Raw genomic sequence first — 6440 nt, 5'->3', positions numbered from 1 at the left:
ATGATATAATGTTAGACACTAGGAGTTAAGCAAGCAACATGTTGGCCCTTTGTTATCACACATTCCAGGTGATACTTTCAATCTCAAATGACACTGCTAGAATATGTCAATACCTACTTACTGAAAATGAAGTGAGAATTTTGCCCTGATACAGCTTCACCAAGCTTGGTACTAACTATTTCGAGTAAGTGCTTTTCATTATCATTGATATAGTTTACACTGAGGCAAACAGTATTCTCACGTTTGATAACACTGGGAGCTTAACAATTTTGTAGGTGCTGCATTCTGTAGGTTATCAGTCAAAAAGAGGATAAATTATACATTCTGTGTAGGAGAAAGGAGACTCCTGTGGGTGGTGTGAAGACTTATTTATATGCATCAGTCCTTAAATGAGAAGCAATCCACTTAGATGAAGAACTTTATGTATTGGAGCAAAAGGTTTGATCACTAGATTAGCAAGCCTCCAGTCTTCACATTCCCCTACAGTATTCTGTAGCCATAGTGTTTTATGAATGTTCACATCAAAATTCATTTTGCAAAGAATTATTTCCTTTTCTGTAGGGGAAATTTAGTTTTTCCTTGGAAGAATCGTTTTAAGTTGTTTGCTCAACAATGCTGACATCTTTTACAGCCTATGTTATTATGGGAACATTGTCACCAAGGAAGAGGTAAAGACTGACGTACTTAATGCCTTCTTTGCCTCAGTCTTTAATAGCCAGACCAGGTATCCTCAGGGTATCCAGCTCCCTGACCTGGAAGACAAGGATGGAGAGCAAAATAAACTCCCCATGATCCAGGAGGAAGCAGTTAACGACCTGCTATGCCACCTGGACACTCACAAGTCTATGGGGCCTGATGGCATCCACCCAAGGGTGCTGAGGGAGCTGGCGGAGGAGCTTGCCAAGCCACTCTCCATCATTTATCAACAGTCCTGGTTAACAGGGGAGGTCCCAGGTGACTGGAGGCTTGCCAATGTGACACCCATCTACAAGAAGGGCTGGAAGGACGATCCGGGGAACTACAGGGCTGTCAGCCTGACCTCAGTGCCGGGGAAGATTACGGAGAGGATCATCTTGAGGGCGCTCACAGGACACGTGCAGGACAATGAAGGGATCAGGCCCAGCCAGCATGGGTTCATGAAAGGCAGATCCTGCTTGACCAACCTGATCTCCTTCTATGACCAGGTGACCCAGATAGTGGATGAGGGAAAGGCTGTGGATGTTGTCTGCCTGGACTTTAGTAAAGCCTTTGACACTGTCTCACATAGTATTCTCCTGGAGAAACTGGCGACTCGTGGCTCAGACAGGTGCACTCTTCACTGGGTAAAAAACTGGCTGGACGGCCGAGCCCAGAGAGTTGTGGTGAATGGAGTGAAATCCAGTTGGCGGCCGGTCACAAGCAGAGTCCCCCAGGGCTCAGTTTTGGGGCCAGTCTTGATTAATATATTTATCGATGATCTGGATGAGGGGATTGAGGGCTCCCTCAGCAAGTTTGCAGATGACACCAAGTTGGGCGGGAGTGTTGGTCTGCTCGAGGGTAGGGAGGTTCTGCAGAGGGATCTGGACAGGCTGGATCGATGGGCCCAGGCCAATTGTATGAGGTTCAACAAGGCCAAGTGCCGGGTCCTGCACTTGGCTCACAACAACCCCATGCAACGCTACAGGCTTGGGGACGAGTGGCTGGAAAGCTGCCCTGCAGAAAAGGACCTGGGGGTGTTGACTGACAGCCGGCTGAATATGAGCCAGCAGTGTGCCCAGGTGGCCAAGAAGGCCAACGGCATCCTGGCCTGTATCAGAAATGGTGTGGCCAGCAGGAGCAGGGAGGTGATCATGCCCCTGTACTCGGTGCTGGTGAGGCTGCACCTCGAATCCTGTGTTCAGTTTTGGGCCCCTCACTACAAGAAGGACATTGAGGTGCTGGAGCGTGTCCAGAGAAGGGCGACAAAGCTGGTGAGGGGTCTGGAGCACAAGTCTTCTGAGGAGTGGCTGAGGGAACTGGGGTTGTTCAGTCTGGAGAAGAGGAGGCTGAGGGGAGACCTCATCGCTCTCTACAATTACCTGACAGGGGGTTGCAGAGAGGTGGGTGTTGGTCTCTTCTCCCAAGTGACGAGTGACAGGACAAGAGACAATGGCCTCAAGTTGCACCAGGGTAGGTTTAGGCTGGATATTAGGAAAAATTTCTTTACTGAGAGAGTGGTTAGACACTGGAACATGCTGCTGAGGGAGGTGGTGGCGTCACCATCCCTGGAGGTGTTCAAGGAACGTGTGGACATGGCATTGCAGGACATGGTTTAGTGGGCATGGTGGTGTTGGGTTGATGGTTGGACTTGATGATCTTACAGGTCTTTTCCAACCTTAGTGATCCTGTGTTTCTGTGATTTCTCAGTGTAAACCAATTACAAACTTTATGAAGTTTATGCTTCCATCCATATACAAATTCACATTACGGTTTTTTATTCTTAACAACTGGGGAACACCTTCAAAGAGCGCAAGGTAGTTGTGGAAGGGAGTGTTCTCTGGTTTTAGTTTTAAATTATTTTGGCATGAGCCAGGTATTTTAAAAGATACATATCAAACAGATAAGACACTGAAGGGTGCACCTTCAATAAATTTACATCAAGCCTATTCCTCATTGCCTACTCCTATTTTAATGAAATGGCCAGACTAATAATGACACAGTGAGAAGCAAAATTATCCATGTATTAGAAAAGGAGGTTGGAAATTTATAGCCCTGAATTTAGTCTTCTGCAGCATTAACATTCCTGTGGTGGGTTCAAAAACAATTAAAGAGAAAAAAATCCCTAAATGTGACCTAATGTTATGACCCAAATCCAGGTCAGACGTACTTTTTTGATGTGCAGATCTGGGATGCCATGTTAAGTTTCTTGCCTTTTCAGCCTTTGCTGAAGATACTACATGCTCCAACATGATCTGGATTCGACAGCTTTTTATATAGAATATGTAATTTAGTTTTGCCTATTACGATACAGTACAATGCCCACTAGATCTTTGAATCTGATGCTTTTCCCTTTCATACACTCCTGAATAATGTAATTTGCTATTGATCACAACAGGAAAGAGCATGTTGAGCTGCAAAAGCCTTGGATCTGATGTACTGTGGTTCCTCTTATGTTCTAATACAACATTCATCCTTACTGCCATGAACTATTCTTAAAGATAGAATAACAGCACTTAACTGGTTTGTAGGCATACTTCAACTTGCAGATACGAATTAATTTATTTCTGTATTATCCCCAGACACCACAGATCATTCCTTTAAAGAGACCATTTTCTCAGACTCTTTGTTTCATGAGAATGCTAACCACAGGGCATAGGAAATACCTCGGTAACAGGGAATAGACACCCAAAAGCATCCTCAGTATTAGTTGGTTGCCAGTAAAAGAGACAATTATGCAGGGGGTTATGATTCAGAGCCACTGACTCCATTGTAACAATGTCTCCTTTATCATTTCAACATAGATCATAGTCTCATGCCAAGAGAAATTGCCAAAAACAATCAGAAAAATATCCAAGCAGGCATTTGGAGCAACAACATTAAAGCATATTCAGAGAGTGTGTAATGCGCACTTGCATCCATTTGTTGTGTCGTCTGGGACCAGGCGACTTTTTTAAAGTCATTTCAAGTCCTCCTGACTGGGCTGAGTGTATTTGCCATGCTTTAGTAACTTGCAGTTCTGAGCAGTTATATTTGTTTTGGGAGAGAAAAGTGTTTACTCCAATAAATGTCTGTGTGATATAAGCAGTACTGTTTCTTCCTGTACTTACCAAGCTTCTGAGTATAAATTTGACATTTTTGGTCATTGTGACACCCTCAGAGCAGCGATAGGCTCAGAAGCCACACTCCCTCAACTCTCTCAGTAGTGTAGGACTTTGGGAGTGAACAGCTGCAGACAAAATGCAAGTGCAGCCATGTGAAAAATGAAAAGCTCTTTCAACAGGGTACGTGTCTTCAGAAGGAGAAATTACTTATTTCTGCGCCCTTTGCAGCTCCTAAGCGGAGTTTCTTGCAGAACTCACTGTATCCCCACCATTAAGAAGACATGCCTACTATTTACTGTAATTAGTCAGTCGTGAGGTTTCCTCCTTATCTGCCTTCTCCAATTAATGTAATTAGTTGGTAACAATTTCTGAATAATAACTGCTTACTAATATAATAATAAATACCAGGGATGGAATTTTCAAAGGAGAGTAAGGAAGTCAACTCCCATTGAGGGTTGTGTTTTTAAAGGAAAGAGTTCACACGCAATTGCTTTTGTGGAGTATTACTCACTAATTAGTAGCAAACTACATAGCAGATTCCGCAATTTATGGAACTGGCTGGTAGCTGAAGCACAATTTTCATCAGAGTAATAGATTATTGATTTTAGGGGAGAAAATTACTTCCCTTTTTCTTTTTCATTAACAAAGAGTCAGATGATTGGAGAAAAAATGGATTTCTAACTGTGATTGTAGTTTGTGTTCTGCTCTACTCAAAACTTAAGTTGAATAGGAAGAATGTTAGACTCTCACTGGTGTCTTTAAATTCCTTCCATAGGGCTTTAAAACCCTATGGTTTAAACTCTTTAAGCCCTTCCATAGGGGTTTCAGAATGTTGAACACTGATGCAAAGAGTGAGTCTTCAATTTCTACAGACCTGGTAGGATCAGGCATCAAAGCTGATTCACAACCTCCTGCTAGTCCCAGATCACGAAATACTTCAAGAAGGTTTCAAGTGCTTAAATATAGGCATATGGCATCATTTTAGACATCACTGAGTGTCTGACACATCAACCCAGGGCTTACAATATGACAAAGGACAACTTGGGAGACCTCCAGCCTTTAGGAAAAGATGGGATAAGCTGAAGAGTCGAAGACGGCATCAGACACTTATGATTAAGCCCAGTAATTTCTTCCGAAAAATAGCAAGCAAAAATAGCTTCCTCTTTTAGCAAAAATGAGAATGTAGACTTTGCTTAGGACCAGAAGATGAAACCTCAAGTCAGAAAATAAAAATACTTTGCTGGACTGTGCTACTTATGGTTTAGTCACTGCTGTATATTTTCCAAGGGTATCTGAAAGTTCTGTCTTCCCAAGAAGTTCAAAATGTCTGTGCAAGTTTCCTGGGAGTAATCAAATTATTCAACAACAAATCTCCCAAATTCCTGTTAGGTAGTTCTTATGTTTGATCTAAAATAGCTTACAAGACCTCAGACACCTTCAAGCCAATGGGTTTCTGATTTCAATTAGAGTAAAATCTGTACCACTTCAAATTATATTCTGCTTCTCATAGGCTTCAGATGGCGTGTGAGAAATGGGTAATAGCCATACCTCAGCCATGTCACCTCCTTGTCTCTCAGCCATGCTGTTTCATCTGGTAAGAATATACTCTTCATGCCTTTTCAACCTTTGAACTTCCAAAGACGGTCTTTTCCATGTTTCCATAAAGCTACTTATTACACAATTAACTTATCAGCAAACTATTTCACTTCCATTTTTAAGACAAAAATGAAATGTTTTCAATCAGCTAACCACCTTAATTATTCTGTATATCTGCAGCCTACTGATATAGGACAGTTCATAAAGCAATAACTGCCTACAACTGTGGTTAAAGAAATATGGAAAACATGTGCATCACTTCTCACTGCTTGAGAATTCCCTTCAGAACAACCTCAAGTGTTGGGAGCTGGGCCCTAAAACTAAGATTGTTTTTAAAAGCGCAAGAAGTTACATAAGTATATCCTTTTGCAAGGAGTCAATAATTAAATCAAGTAATTTTCTAATTATATCTCTCTTTCAACTAAAGTATCTGATGTAGGAAAAAACATTTCTTTTTTTACCTAAGCAGAAAACAAATGCCTTGAAAATGTACTTGTGGGTATTTTATAGAAATATGTATCCAAAAGTCTTATCTCCCTCCAAAGAGCCAAGCTTTTGCAAGGAACATCTGCTATGAATTTTCTGTGCCTGAATTGCGGACTGCTAACTGAAACTGTTGATTTTTTTCTTCTGCCAACAGCAAAGTCCTTAGACCTAGATAATTACTGTATTGTATAAGCTACAGTCATGCTTACACACCTGCACACCTTTGTATGAGCAATGCTTTTGGGACATAACTTAAAAATATATCCATGACAACCGAACTTCTGCCTTTGTTTACTGTCTGGTTGCTCTTTCCCTCATTTGAAGTTTCCCAACAAACCTGGCCTGAAATGGAGTTTATTCCAGAGGGAAGAGTGGAAAAAAGTTAATGATGAATAATTACATTGTTTGGAATCCGAAGTTCTCAAATTAATAAAGTCTTTAGAACAAGAGGTAGCAAATATTCCAGTTTTCAGTGTCTTTACAACATCACTGAAACGATACGTAATATCAAAAAAAATGCTTTCAGTAAATTGGCAATGGCACCCTGTGAAACTTATATAACTGTCTGGGTTCAGAAGA

Source organism: Gavia stellata, chromosome 6 (assembly GCF_030936135.1).
Source record: "Gavia stellata isolate bGavSte3 chromosome 6, bGavSte3.hap2, whole genome shotgun sequence".
Classification (NCBI taxonomy): domain Eukaryota; kingdom Metazoa; phylum Chordata; class Aves; order Gaviiformes; family Gaviidae; genus Gavia; species Gavia stellata.
This window is presented reverse-complemented; position numbering follows the sequence as displayed.